Below are 16,415 nucleotides of genomic sequence, written 5' to 3'. Positions count from 1 at the left end.
CTCGTACTCTACCACGTTGTCGATGAGATTGATCAAGTTGGGTAGATCCACTCCTCCAATGGTATTAGCCCTGGCTTGGTCCTACGCTTGGGGTTCTCAATCACCTGACTACGTTTCAAAGTCTTCTCCTACTGATGGATTTTTTATGATGGTTAGGTCTGAGTGAGTTCCTTATTATTTATAAACAGTCCTCAACGTTCCTAGTTTCTTCGACTAACTTTCTTTGCCTTTTCCTGAGCACGGTTTGTCTCTCCGCAGATGGATCAACCTATTGTTGCTCTTGGGAATGCAGCGAGGGGGGTTATGGGATCACCTCTTCTCTGAATCATCCCATATCAAATTCAAGCTCAGCCCCCTCCCCCTGCCGGTCTCCTTGTTGTGCTCCTTCTTCAAATCCCATTGCGTCAATTTCCTAGGGGGTTAGGCCGGCTAGTAGCAGGTACTTTCATTGCTCTTCTAGGCTCAGCCTAACCTCTACAGGTTGGGGTGGCATCTGGAGCCCTGCATGCAAAGCTCTGTGTGCGATACTGAGTTTTTTCTATACCACCTCCAATGGCTCTCTTTCTTCTGGGCGGGTGATGTCCATTAGTGTGTTAATGAAGGCCTTTTGCTGGGCACTGAAGGCTGTCTGGGCGGCTTCTCCTTTGCTCTCTGCGAGGATCTTTTCTTTCTCTATAGAGCGAGACGTCATGCCAGTATCTTCACCCTTTTTTCATTCTGCACTACCCATTCCTCTGCTCTCTTGTTCATCTCTCCCATGCTCTCTCTCTGCTTCTATACTAGGGTTACGAGCTTCTGCTCTTGGTCTTTTAGTTCCCTGCTCATGTTCTCTTGCTCTTTCTTTCCCAAGTGTAGATGATCGGTCGTAGACTTGATCTCCTTTTGCTGCTACTCCATCTCCTACTTTCTCTCTTCTTTTTTGGCATTCAATTCCTCCATCATTTGCTCGATGTTGTTAGTTTTTGCCTCCAATTCCCCATGTTGCATTAGGAGGAGCTTATACTCTCTCTGCATCTACACCAATTTCTGATTTTCATCCTCCAGTCGTTGCTTATAGCTCTCCTCCATGTCCTCCTTAGCCTTCAATTCCTGTTTGAGATCAGAGATCTCTCTTTGCTACATGGCTATTATGGGGGTCTTTTCGAGCTGGAATGCAGCTATCGAGTCCTTTTTTGCCACCAACTCAGCACAGCTATCTTCTTTTCCTCCTTAGCCTTCTCCAGTTGGGAGAGCAGCTCGGTGATGTACTCATCGTAATTCCCTGGTGGCATCAGTGTTGTGTGGATTGGAGTGGTCGAGGCCTCCACTTTCTGACGTTTCTAGTCCTGTCTCAACTCAGCATCTGTGGGTGGTCTCTTTTGCCCCGTGGCCGTGGTCTCCATGCTCTTTCCCTACGCCATTTCTTTATTAATAAAATATTGCATCCATACCATGAAGTTGGAGACGTCTGTGCTAGTGGGGATGCTAGGGGTGAGGGTGGTTGGTTCGGTGGGAGGCACCATGAGGGTAGGGATGGGGTGGATAAGGGCCTTGCCTTTGCCTTCAAGGACAACAGATGGTGTGATTTCTGGTACCTCCATGCTAGAACCATGCCCTTCTTCCCTCAGCGAGCTCAAGGCTCCCAGATCATCGGCCCTGCTCTGATGCTCGATTGACCGGCATGTAGCTTCGGCCAACTCCTCCTCCTCCCTCCTTCTTAGTTCCTCTTCTTCCTCAACAGCTCTTCTTTTCCTTTCTTCTTCTCGTTTCTTCTTCTTCTCCCTCTCCTCGACCTCCTTGAGGGATTCTCTTTTTGCCCTCTCCAAATCCTCTTTCTCCTTCTTGCAGCCTTCATCCTGCTTCTTTTTCTTTTATGTCGTCTTCTTCTTGGTTTCTTGGCTTGCTTTTTCCCCGATTGTTCTTCTTGTTCCTGCCCTTCCTTATCACTCTCGATCCTATCACTGGACCTCTCTTGGTCCTAGTGAGGGGGTGACCTGTCAGGCGTTTCTCCTCCTTCTTCTGCACCTTGTGTCTCCTTCACTACCTCCTGGATGAGCGCGCGCAGTCAAAATGCTTCCATAGCCAATGAATGAGGCCTTGGATGAGGCCTTCTTTCTTTCTGTGGCCTTGGAAGAAGCTGGGGACTCCCCACCTGCTGGTGTACTTCCTAAAGCTAGTGCTTTAGCCGCTTGGTCAATGGTTTTGCGTACATATCCATTCCAGTCGACTTCATACAAGGTGTGAGTTGCTACATTCTCCAGCACAGGCACGCTGATTTGATGTAATAAGGAGTTGTAGCGCTAGCTAGAGAAGAGTGCATGCACTAGCTTCGCTTGTAGTCTGGCTTCCGCATGAGGAATGTCCTGGTGCTAATGCCATCATTAGTTAGCACATCCTCTCTTTTTATTTTTAGCATGGCATACACATCCCTCTTATGCTTTTTCTCTATCTTCAGCTCCAATCCCAATGCCTTCTCCACCAAGGCTGGGTTTAAGTAAACCTGCACCTCTTTAGCATTTTCTCCCTTTCCCACCGTCACGGTGCCGCACTCTTGTCAGGGTCGTATGTCCTAAGAAACTCCACACACTTCGTATGGTCAGGCTCTTGCGCAAATTTCTCAAGGTACTCGGTGAGGTTGCACTCCTCGATGACTCTCTTGGCCGCTTCCTCCTTGGCCACCACACCCCCTATGTTATGAATGGTTCGAAACTTGAGCTGGTTGTAGGCGCAGTTTTCAAGGCTGATGTGATATTGCGTTCTTTCCTCCTCCGTGAACAGAAGTCGATGGACGCGGTCTTGCTGCAACATCTTTTGTTTTTCTCATGATCCCAAGTTTCCATTAGTGCTTTCAAAATAATAATTTGCTGGAAAAGTCATAATTTGCTAGAAAAGAAAGACTCTACATGTTTATTGAATGAAAGCATTAAAATCCAATCCAATGTAGAATCTTCCCTTCAGACTTTAACTTTTTGCCCTTTATTTCAAAGTTCTCATACCATTTTTCCTATCTTGCTCGTTGTTTATGTGTTTATGCATTTTGCTTGATTTTCCTTGGTTTTAATTTGATTCACCTCACCCCCCTCCCCTTCCGGCTCGAGAAGAATCCTTCCTAGGATTGAAGGTTAGGAGGTCAAGGGCATTCTGCAATGGTTCTAGGAGTTACCGACATAGGAACCAAGTGTAGAAATCGAGGTTGTACTCTAACTAAGCTTTGCAGTCTAAATCAAAAGGTCGACTGTCCACGTGTGTGATGTAAGTGAGAACATCTGTTAGAAAGTCACCGGAAGCGATGCGGCTAGCAATATGTAACTCTTCCTCAATCAATAGGCGATCAAGGTAAGAGTATCCTTTGATGTGCTCTTCCATGGGTCGGCCACGAAGAGTAGTTAATGCTCTATATGAGGTTGGCATGATGTAAGTGGGGTCATACTCAGCTATTTTGATTGTGCGGCGCTGCTCAGTGTTTGTCATGACTTGGCACCCTTCAACTTCCCATTGCAACCTAAGAATGTACCAATGCCTCAAGAATGGGGATTCAATATCAGCAAGTTTTGATAATTCTGCAATTTCTTGGTTAGTGATGGCAAAAGTGGTTCGCTGATCGTATGACGTGATGAGGCGCTGTTTGAGGGCTTGCTCTTTGGAGATCTCACTGTTGAGCAATTCAGCAACGGAGTTAGCTGCCTTTACGAAGGCAAGTTCAAACGTCTCCCAAGAACAAGGCATTGTACGAACCTCGGTTGCAAAGGGTTCGTGCAACAGGCCTAAGTCCAAGGGGTCGTAGCTCAGAGCTAGCTCTCTGAAAGTGGCATCTAGTCATCTAATGCAATCAACCATGTCATCTCCCGTATCTTCGGCTAGATCTGAGGCTAGTGTCAAAAATGATTTTCGCTCATAGGAGGGTTTAAGACGTGCTGGTGGTTGGGGTTTGATAGCACTAGAGCCTTTGACAATGAATAGTTGCGGTTGCAGGTGCTCTTGAGATTGCGGTTGGACCTCTTGGATTAGGGCTGGGGAAGTAGCAGCAACGTCCGATGGAGCTACTGCCTTTAGAATGGATCACGTTAGTCGGATTGGCTCTAGTGGGTGATGACTCATATGATGATGTCTGTCATTTGGGCCAAGAGGCTTGTTCGACTCTCTTGGGCATGTGCGTGGATGAGCTTGATGTATGTGGGCCTGGAAAGCGCTGCGGCTTATGGTTTTGAGGTTCTATGGGACTTAGGGTGATCAAGCTTGAGGGCGGTGTATGAGTGGTACCTTTGGCCATGTGGGCTTTAGGGATCCATATCCAGGCATTTCCCTCATAGTAGCCTTGTGCGTGCAAGAGGGCTTTAGGGACCCATCTTTGCTTGATTATGCGTCGATCTCTGTAACTGCGCCTTGGTTTCCTAGGTTTAGAGTTTCAGGTCTTATGAGGTGTAGTTGTTTAGGCTTCCATTGAAACCTAGGCTGTTGGGCCTTAGCTTTTGCTGCTATGAGCAGCGGTTCTTAAGAATTGGTGGGTGGTGGCCAAGTACTACCCCCTCCTTAGATTTGGCTACTAATACTTCTACAGGTGGCCTTGCGGACTGTGATGAGATCGCGCAGCCCTTGCTGAAAGCTGTAGCAATGCGAACGTTGCCTATGGTGAGGTGGATGCACTACAACTCATAATCAACGTTGCAATGAGTTTTCTTTTTGAAGGTTCTCCCTAGCAGCGACTCTGTGCATGCGTCTTTAGCGTTTGACAACATGTAGAAGATCATTGGTACAGTCTTAGACTAGATAGAAATGGCAGCTTTGCACTTGCCAAGAAGTGCATATGAGCGGGCCCCATATGGGCTTAATTTGGCATTAGTGGGCTGTAATGGTGGTTTGCCAAGTTGGGTCCAATGATTGTGGGTCAAGACATTGAAGTCTGCTCCCTCGTCGATCAAGGCATTGAAGGTGCATGTTCACTTAGCAGTGACCGTGATGTGCAGGTTGTCCTCATCATCAATTTCAGTGATTGTGGCTACTCGTACTTTGACAGGCAATTCCAAGCCCACAAGGCTGCCATCAGCTTGTTATCCCAATCGCTGCGTGAGGCAGATACTACCTTGGTCAGGACGTTGACAAGAGTCTTATTCATGGATTCTGCCTAGCCGTTTGCTTGAGGGTAGTATGGAGAGGATTTTCGATGGATAATTAGAAAGGTGGATAGGAGATGCGTTATCACTTCATTGATGAATTGTGTGCCCTAGTCACTGACTAGTTCAATGGGGTAGCCGAATCGTGAGATTACCTACTCCCACAAGAACTTGGCAGTCATTCAAGCATCGTTCTTTCGTGTTTCTCTCACCTCTGCCCATTTTGTTAGGTATTCTATGGCCACAATGATGTATTTGGCCTACGAATACTATGCAGCGGGGCTGATGGGTCCTATGAAGTCGATTCTCCATTTTTCGAAGGGTTGTTGTGCAAAGATGTTTGGTTATTGTCACCCTATTCATTGCCATGAGAGCATGTTGTTGTTTAAGCTATTGCTGGACATGGCACTACTATTGAAGATTGTTGAATACTGCTTCTTGTAGCCAATGACTTGCTGCCGTCATCAATTGATATGCTGCTGTTGTTGCTCCTCTGAAGGCTTTCGATACCTGTACTTTATAGCCAAATGAATCCAAGATTTATTGGTGTCAAAATTTAGAGATGAGAGCTAGGGAACAATTACTGCGCAAGCAGTAATTGAAAGGAAATTTGGTTTGCCCAAAATCAAGTCTCTCAAAGGTTATAATTTATATAGGAATTTAATGAAATTGTCTACCATTGGCCACTCATTGGAGAGAATATTTCTACCACACACATTGAAACTTTGGAAGGACTGGGTGAGGTATTGATGTGAGAATGGAATAGATGCCCCCTATTGTACACTACGTGCAACTACTTGCAAAAGGAAACAAAATGAACAGCATGCGAACTTGAATTCAAGTGAGAAGGTTGCCTGTAGTCCAACAAAAAGACTAGGACACTCAGGTATTCATGTAGACTGCTTGATCCATTGTTCAATGAAGATGCCTTAGGAACCCTCAAGTCTGATGACAGATTTGATAGACTTAGGTTACCATCTCAATTTTACATCCCACCATCACCAACTGAGTCTTGCATGGTCTCTCCTTGGGAAGGAGGAGACCCCCCGTATAGCATAGGTATTTTAGTTTTTATTTTACCCGTGTAGCATTTGATTGGTTTTTAGTGCCCATTGGAACACTTTTGTTTACTTTAGTAACTTTGTGTTTGCAGCATCACCGTTTCCATGGGACAGATATTCTCCATCTCCACAATCCATCAGGGCTGGTGAGTAGCCCCCTAGAACATCTTTTACTCAAGGAAACAGGAGATCTCATCATTTACAGTTTTAGTCACGAAAAACATCTTATGAAGAGGTAAGGAATATTTGTAAACTAGGATGAGTTGCCTTTGCACTTTGATAAGTTGGCTATGTGCTTCATAAACTTATTTTGTACTAATTACCCAATGGCTATATTATGCAAGATTTATTTGGCTATGAGGCTCTAATGTGGGCAAACTATTGGCTCTTGTTTGCCATTATATTATTGGAAATGATATTTGCAAACATGAGATAGCCTAGTTTCTGTGCTAGTCATTTCATTGTAGAGGCTCAAGGCTGATTTTTCCGACCTCCTCATCTAATGCTTAATGCTTATGCTTATCATCAAATGTGCAGGTTAACGATGGCAGTGGTAACTCTATGGAGAGGAAGGATGATTTAGAGAATGATGAAAGCCTACATGTAGAGATGGAGGAAGTTGAGCGAGATGCAGATTGCTCTTGGTGAGTGTGTACAAGGATACTTAATAAGCAATACATGAATAAACTAATGCAAAAATTAAAATTGTAGATTGTTATAGACAATGTAGACAATAAATGGTTGAAGACGGGCCGATTTTGGTTAGGGACAGGTCACTCGAATAGTAGTAGACAGAAAAAGGTAGGCTAGGGGGTAGTTGTTGAAGGAGATCCCAACTAACATGTATCCCTTTGTATCCACCCTTGGAAATGATAGCTCATCAATCCTCTATAGCATCCCAATCCCTGTAAATCCTCCTCGATCATGTGGCATCATCCTACAAATGAACTCCAATTTATAGAAACTTTCCAAATGTATAAAAGGCCATTCTAGAATCATCAGTCAACCAATAATCCTCTCCCAATTAAAACAACTTTAAACATCTTCAGTTCAGGCCTGCTTGTCCATTGTATTCTCCTATAGCCATATCGGCCTCTTGGGTTAAACATCCAATGGATAGTCGACCAATAAGGTATACATACATGAAAGACATCTCCTTTGACTTTAAATAACTTGTATATCACATAGAATATGTCAATATCAAAGATCCACATCATTAATCCACTTAATTTGTTTAGGCCGTATTTCTTTGCATCCCGAATGGCTATATCCTCTGTAACCTGTATCAATGTCTCTATTATATCTTCTATGATCTATTTACCCTTGAAATTATCCACATTGTCTTTCTCAGTATCCCAACCTATTGTAAATCCCCATGATGGTGTGGCCGCAGATTCAACATTTGTATGGGATCAGTTGAATGCCTGCATATCCTGATCCTCTTTCCTATCCTTGGTACCCTCATCTCAATCTCAAACATCTTTGTCAAAGCATATGTCACATGCAATACTTTACATCCATCAGATTCAAACTTATCCTGTCCAAAAAATTGTCCTATAGGACTACCCTAAAGAAAACTACTCATATCTCTTAAACCATAACTTAGATTACCAAGATTTAGAAAGAAAAAATGTAACCCCACTGGTAATCTACAACTTTTTTAAAGACACCTAGACCAAATTGTGAAGATTTCAGCCCCTAAAATTTTATGCACAACCTACAGTCGTTCATTATAGCATGCAATCCCAGCCAGACATCGACCTTCCCGACTCTGTATCTCCTACATATGAACTCAGATGTCAACCAAACTTTATAGAACCCTTTTTTTAACCTAGAGTTATCAGAAAGCAATGAAACTTGATGGTAGGGTGTGTCGGGTCCCCTGAGTCCACCAGTGAAATCTTGGCCAAAAATGATACCTGTAGGTACCCTCTCCGAAGTCTGGCGTCCGAGGCCATTGTGGCCCCGGATGCCAAACTTCGAACAGGGTAGCTACAGTGGCCCCAGACGCCAGGGTAGCTATAGGCATCATTTTTTGCCAATATTTCACTGGTGGACTCCGGGGGACCCGACGCACCCTACCATCAAGTTTCATTGCATAAAAATATATGGTAGTTAGAAATCTCACCTTCTCCAGATCATCTTGAATCTTCATTTCCTCATGTGTTAGGGAGACACCTCTTTGGGCAAAGGGATCTACAAACTCCTTGGTAGGAAGCTGGGGCCTTGGTCTGAACAAATCATGCTATAGTGCTTCAAATTCAGCATCGAGCACAAGGTAATCTTCTTCAATCGAGTTAATATACTCCTGTGCTACTATGATCACACTCACTGTATCTAAGCTTGTGCCATCATATCTTCCAATCTCTGCCATTGTTGGATGCACATCCATGTAATCATAACCAATCAGCTCTTCCATTGAATCCTTGAATAGGATAGAAAACAACTCTTCTTCCTTCATTTCCAAGTATTGCAATATATCTGATAGAAGCAAGTATTATACACCATCTACTTCAATGGGTGTCAAGGAGGCAAGGTTGGGTTTATTGACTTGTGGCTATTCTGAAGAAGATGGCACCATGAGAGCCAACCCTTGCTCTGCCACCACTCAATGAGCACTCGATGTTCCTCTTCAACATTTATGAGCTCTTCAATCAGTTCTTCTCACGTATATGTGATAGAAGAAACCTGTGGGGTTGTATCTTCATCGCTCTCCTCCTCTAGGGGTGTATCCAATACAAGGAGGTAAATTGCCAATGCGCAATCACACTCCATGAGATCCAAAGGTGATGTATCTGGTGCACTTCCCACAGGAACAGTGCATACTATATGCGAAGGATCCACATGGGCCAGACACCTATTCACCACTTTTTGGTGATTCTTCCCTGCCTGAAATACCATGAGTTGTTCTAGAGGCATCCAAGTCATGTTAGATCCCTCGATGGAGTATGTGCATGTAGCAATGGTGCTCACAAAGTCTTCCAAAACCTGAAGGGGAGGAATCCAACCATGAGAGCATGCTTTCAAGGTTGAAGTTCTTAGAGAAAACCTGGAATATCTCGCCACCCTGGTTGGCAAAGATAGTCTCATGGATCCAATCATCAAAGTGTGCTTGAGCATCCTTCGTAGCAGGTAGAAGGGATGTGGTAGATATAAAGAGATGAAGAGAGAAAGTGTGAAATGAAACAATGAAACAAGAACTAAACTAGTTCTACCTTAAAAACTTTAAGTTTTAAACCATTAAGGGTTGTTCACATACGATATTTAGTTATGGCTTTACTTACATCTTTGTAAAGTTTATATGCATATGTAAATGTGTTGATGTGGAAAGTGTATAACAACTGTATGATTTTTCATAAATACCATAATTTTTAAATATTGCAAGTTTGTAAGCAACAATATTCTATTGGCCCAAAAAATCCAAAAATTTACAGGTGTTAGATATTACAACTTGTGGTGTTGGGATTTTTAGGGAGGCTCTACAATTTCTAAAATATGTGGAGCCACACACTTTCCACTGATAACAGTATCCCCAGTTCAGCTTCGAATTTTCCTACCATCTAGTTTAAAATAGAAGCTAATAGGTGGATTCTGCATTAACATTGTAATTTCTGCCGCATTATACTCAAGGGCCAATCATCCTCCATTTGCAACATTTGGGGCTCGCGGCCCTCATAAATGACAGTAACATCCACAGCTACACTTTCACGCATGTCTTGATCAAGGCACAACCATTTACCCTTGAGCATCCTCCATCTACGATACTTGAACACTAGGCATAAAGTTTGTCGTGTGACAAAGTACTTGCAATTGGAAAGGAAAGTTGGCCGATTCATCCCAACGTAAGATAATAGTCAACTAAGAGAGAAATTTTTACCTAAAAGCCATGTCCCTTATTGTGACTCGACACTCCATTGTGTCAAGACTATGAGTTATTTTTTATGTCCAAGTTTTGCCTAGAATCCTTGTTACATAATCCTCTGATGTATTTTTTATGATGTACGTGCTTTTGGTACATCTCAAACCCTTACATCCCTTGAACATGTGTGCAAAAATTGCAATCGATATGAACCAGCTTAGATGTACATTCTTTGATCCAATGCTTGTCTTCATAGAATTCAATATGTCTGCTGAAATTTTTGTGCTACACATGTGCAAAATGTCGCTACTATACAATGGCCATTCTATGCTATTGAAATTTGATATGTGCATAGACTCAAGGGTTCCATATTCTCGACTCCCCTTGGGCAATATGTACTTGGAATCATAGAAAAAAACAAGGTCCTTTGCGAGTTGCTTAGCTGTATGCCCCTCAAGGAGCAATCTACCAATTTTGAGGTGGTAACACTTAAAAGAACCAGTGAAACTCTCAACATTTTGCCGCTCACAGCAATCCAAAGGGTATACTTCTGTAAATACGAGACAAGTTGTTACATAGGTATCATGAAATTTCTCATTCTCAATGAGTTACAAATACTTATTGTTTGCAATGTTTCGTTGAAAGGGCACAATGGGCGCAATATATACTTGTTTTTACATGAATACATGTTGTACAAACGCCTCTGTTACAAGGTGAGAGTCAACATTCCTTTCTCTGAGAGCTAAATTTTTACCCTTCCATTGCTTTGATACATCTAAATTGCAAATGCTTTCACCCTGAAAGCTCCCTTCATACTTGGATGCATATGTACCCAAGACGAGCAATGATATGTATCAATGATCCAATTCCCTTCTTCATCTTTTCTGTTACGTACTTCTATCGAGAGAATGCTTGTTCTTCTCTCAGGTATTATAACCTACGCATTAGATGTAAAGAAGTATATATTAACCCCTAAATAATAAGCATTTTAAGTATGTCAAGTAATCACCAATATGCCATACAAATCAACATGGCATTAAGAGATGTTTACACTATTGTAAATAGACATAAACATTGATATCGAAACGCATGTGGATATATACATCAACACAAAGTATTGATTTGCCCCCACAGTGTTGCCTTCTAGACACACATCACAAATGAAAGAAAGCTAACCCAAAAAACTTACTAGAAAATTTTATATATAAAGACTCATAGCTTTAATATTTTCAAGGCCTTATCTACATGCACAGATCACCACAAGCTCCACTGCGTGTGTGTGTGTGTGTGTGTGTGTGTGTGTGTGTGTGTGTGTGTGTGTGTGTGTGTGTGTGTGTGTGTGTGTGTGTGTGTGTGTGTGTGTGTGTGTGTGTGTGTGTGTGTGTGTGTGTGTGTGTGTGTGTGTGTGTGTGTGTGTGTGTGTGTGTGTGATATTTCTACAACAAAAAATTATAAAACCCTAGTTCCCGTGCAAAAACAATATGAAATAATCTCCCGCAACAAAAAAAAACTCTGGCCTAAGTGCTCCATCCTCGTGTAATAACAATATCATCCCCCGCGTTGTGCATAAGAAACTGTGTGCTTATAAACCCACAAGTCACTGCAGGAACTCCCCTTCAAGGAAAAAATGATAATGCTTAATTGCAAATTTTTTTTCTTTTTCTCCCGTTGCATGGCAGGGAGAGAGAGTGTGTGTATGAGTATTATGGAGGGGCATGGGGAGGAAGGCATGCGGCCACCACCTATGTGGCCACCCCCCCAAGCTTCAGGGCATCGTCCGGGCCTACCGCTGGCGCCGTCAAGCTGCCGCCAATGCCATCAGGCTGCCACCATCACCATCATCTTCATCGTCCTCATGCGATTGATTATCATCATCTTCACCATCATCATCTGAATTGTCGTCATCATCATCACGTCATCTCTGAAAAATCAGAAGCTTGAGAAGCTTCTATTGAAGCTCCACTCTACCAAGTTCACCAGCGGCTTTTGGGTTTCATAGATTGTGTTCCGCAAGGCTTATTTCCTGCGTTGCGAAGGAGATCTCGGGCTACAAGCAATTTTGAAATTCATAAGGGGTCCAAGGGAGAGTTCGTTGATTTGATATTATTTTTGTCAATGGTAACTAAGCAAAAATCAAGAGGAGCACATGTAGGAGTTTCCACCCAAAGCACGAGAGTCGACAACGCCCCGATATTAGATGCCCAGGTTCCGAAAAATATCTTTGCATGGAAATGATGCATAAATCATGTTTTAATTCGCATAGAGAAACTTAAATGCATTGGAAAATGTATATATTTTGCTTTGGCCTAAAAAGTTCAGTCGCATGACAAGGTACTTATAAAGCTTGCATTTCCATGGTCAAGGGTAGTCACACTTTGAACGTATGAAGCATAAGTTAAAAGATGCACTTGTGCAAAGACGTTCTTGTTGCATCACGCATATAGGCTAAATACATTTTGAGATGTTCTTACGTATTGGGAGGTTCACATTGATGGAAAGGATGGGGCATATAGCACATGATGCACTTATGTAATAAATTCCTTGTTCTGACTCGTATATAGGTTAATTGTAGAAGGTCATTTAATGATGAATAAATAGTTGCAATGAAAGGGAAAGATTTATGAACTTTGACAAAAAGCACATAGTATGCAATTCGCATGCAATGATAGTTACATTTTAGGTTAAGTTAAGTGATAAAGGAAGGATTAAATCAATGATGTATTCATTGGCATCTGGTCATGAAAGAATGATGCATCCATGCATAGAGTTCTTTTATCAAGGTTCACAATTGGGAAAGGATGCATTTTCATTAAGATACAAAAGCTTTGAATTCGATGCATAAACGCAAGGTTTATAAGAAATAATTCCTAATGTCAAGCAAATCGTATAGGGCATGGAAAGATGGAAAGATCATTATAGATCCTATAGTTGCATAATGGTGAAAGGCCTATCGTCTTGCACTTGCATATTCCCGTGGAATGATACATCTCATACATCTTGCAGTTACTTGCAATTTTTAGAGGAAAGCATTTGCATCTTTAAAGGAAGGATCATCTTTATTCATAAGATGGTTAGATCAATTAAGTAAATTGCATATAATTGAGTAACTTACATGAGATTCATAAAGGCATGATTAGTTAGCATACGACGATCACCTCAACATGCTAGGTTAGGTTAAGTTATGTTAAAATTCTACTTAGTATCGCGCTTAGGATGTCGATTTAATATTCTCAATCTTAAAGTTCATCCCACACTCACAAAATGTTAGGGTTATCTAAACAACCGTGCAAGGAAGATCTAGGGTTCTCACCTTAAGGATCGGATGGCCAAATGCTAGACTTTCTCAAGGAATTTAAGGACCCTAGGGCCAAATCAATTATCAGCCTAGTGGGATTAGGGTTTTGGATTGGGGTCAGTGGGACTCCCAAATCCTATATCTTGATCAAAGAATACCGTATGATAAGAGATGTAATCCCTCAAGTTAGGTACTATGACCTATCTCGTGCAACAAGTCTGCAATGTCATATGCTCTTACGACTAAATCACAAGATAAGTACTGCTACGCCTTAGACCAAGAATGGTGAGTTCTAATTACAAGTCAGATTCTCTAAGAATTGAGTAGCATCCTACTACAACACTCTTTCTTGGGGACTGATTTGTCAAGCTTAGGGCAGTTGTGAATTGCCAAGGAAGCAAATTGACCAACCAAGTTAGGACGACGGGGTTTTCCTTGACTATAGTATAAGAAAACCTAAGGTAGTGATAATTTGGGGTCAACAATGTATAAACCCTAACCCAAGTAAAAAGAGCAAACAAGCAACCTAGATTGCTAAACCTTTGAGATCTTGCCAAGTCGAGAATGATCCAGGATCGAATGTTGGGAGTATTCGAGGAAAAGGAATCACACCTTAGCAGTTGGCCATGCGAACAACCACTGGAATGCTCGTGATTGTACACTTAGGTACACTGTTTGCACTTCTTTCCTCGAGGAACTAATTCAAGAAAAACAACTAATGCTTCGGGTTAAAAGCCTGGAGGGAGAGGCACGTTCAGTTATCTCCAACTGTCTGCCTGACCCTATCCAAGGGGGTTGTTAGCCGCACTGAGTACGTGGACTGAACCCGCTGCGAGAGGTCTCTCCGTGGGTGCTGCTTGGAGCAGGAGGACGCTTGGGTGTCATGGGAGGCTCTGGCTGTAAATTCCTTGCCTCCGGATCCTGCACAAGAGGCCGATGTGACTCGAGATGGGATCTTGAGGCCCGTATACTAGTCAACGGGTGGAACTTGGAGTAGCGATCCTGAGGATTGCTGGGATAGCCTTCGGGCAAGATATTTGATGTATTCCAAAGACTATGATAAATAAAGATCAAACGTTGAAAAAGAAACTTGCTTGACATTATTTTCTATGTCAGTGCCTAAGTTACGTGAAGGAACCAGTGTTTAATTGGTTAATTAAGGAACCTGCTTTTGCATGTCAAACATAATGTGGTAGGTAATTAGATAACTAAGCAACCCGAGGAAAGTGTGGTGGACGTGACTCTGGGTTCGTCCTACGGAAGGGTGGTCCCGGTTAGCCGAAAACTTTTCTCGAAGGAATTGATTCCCGATTTATGTTGTTTTAGGGGAACGGAATGGGACTATGCCTTACATATAGAGATGTTGAGCTTCACATCCCTCTCGTTTCCCATTCTCCTTGAACCAAGTGCAATATAAATCCGCTTCGACCCTGATGTTTCTGTGCAAAATGGTTCGCAATGCTAGCTACCTCCTAGAGACTTGACTATTAGGAAAACCCTGATGCAGGTCGGTCCTAAGTGGAAACAGCCGAATACTTTTGCTTCGTGGCAGACTCAGGAAGACCTAGATCGCAAACCCCATGACATTCCTTGCAAGTGCCAGGCGTCACTTTCTAGACTCTCTTCCCGATGGGCTGCTAAGACGTGTCCTAGAAGTGGACAGGTGGACACGTTATTTTGTGTGTGTGTGTGTGTGTGTGTGTGTGCAAGCGCATTTGCATGGGCATTCACACTGAACTCTCTAACAACACTTGAATTTGCAATCCTTGGCATCGACTACTTAATCTATAAGAAGTTCATGAAAGTTGGAACATGAGAAAAATTTCAAAATAAGGGTCATGCCATAAGTAGAGGAGAAGTAGAGTCTATACTTGAAGTAAAGATGACTATTATTTTACTAACTAAGAAGGAAAAAGGGCATGTCAAATGAGGAAAAAAGGTCTGGCAAGTCCACATGTGACTGGGAAATAAATTGATTCCATAAGATAGCATCACACTACCACTATCTTGGTACAAGCCTAAAATCGATGGGTCCCCCAAATTTCTTTTTAATGGCAGTCAATTTTAGATATGCCTTTCAAATGGAAAATGATACAAAATGTTCATTCTAGCATCAAAGAAGGTTATATATCACACTAATCATACTTGAGGGATGTTAAATTTACCTACACATAATATAATGTGCATACCACTGTGAAAGAATGACCATCATGTATTGTTACAAAGTAAAATGAAATTAAAGATTATTTTACTTCCCTACTGAGATCTAAAGAATCAAGGTGTCTACTTTACCTTTGGCTAGGAAATCCAAGATCATGTCATAGAAAAAATAATGACTAACACCCCTTAGAGAAAAGGTCATGTAGTTGGGCATAGGATTGAAACACCACTTCCTTTTCTATGACAAAAATGCAAATAGATCTACAAGCTAATTAATTTTTACTATGTAATCATTAGTGGTATTATCTATAAACATCTAATCAAATGTCAACACATGCATCAAAGAAACCGTCATATTCCATGCTACATCCCTAGCCCTTTGAAAGTATCAACTCTATATATATATATATATATATATATATATATATATATATATATATATATATATATATATATATATACGTACGTACGTACGTACGTACGTACGTACGTACGTATGTATGTATGTATGTATGTATGTATGTATGTATGTATGTATGTATGTATGTATGTATGTATGTATGCACTCTCTCATGCATGTACATATGTGTGCAATAAATGCATAAAATAGGATAGCAAACTACTTGTGTTGGTTAGTGAGATTATGGTGAATGTATTTGTGTTTCCAGTTATTTTCTATTGGGGATTAAAGGCCACCAATGCCTATCCACTTACACTTAACTTGTACTCAGTACCCACATGCCTATACACGATAAGTGGCAACCTCCCATCATTGTCATATTTATTTTTTATTCTTTACTATGGAATAATAAAAGGAAGGCAAGTCACACATTGTAATTCTTGGTATTTTCACATACTAGACTTGCTCTCTTAAGTTTAAACCATCATATCCATAGCTCGTGCTTCCATTTGTGCTCTTTTTACTCTCACTTCTACTCACCCTTTAAAGT

The sequence above is a fragment of the Lygodium microphyllum genome, chromosome 6 (assembly GCF_053477565.2).
Source record: "Lygodium microphyllum isolate KBCC chromosome 6, Lygodium_microphyllum_v1.1.10, whole genome shotgun sequence".
NCBI classification, from domain to species: domain Eukaryota; kingdom Viridiplantae; phylum Streptophyta; class Polypodiopsida; order Schizaeales; family Lygodiaceae; genus Lygodium; species Lygodium microphyllum.
This window is presented reverse-complemented; position numbering follows the sequence as displayed.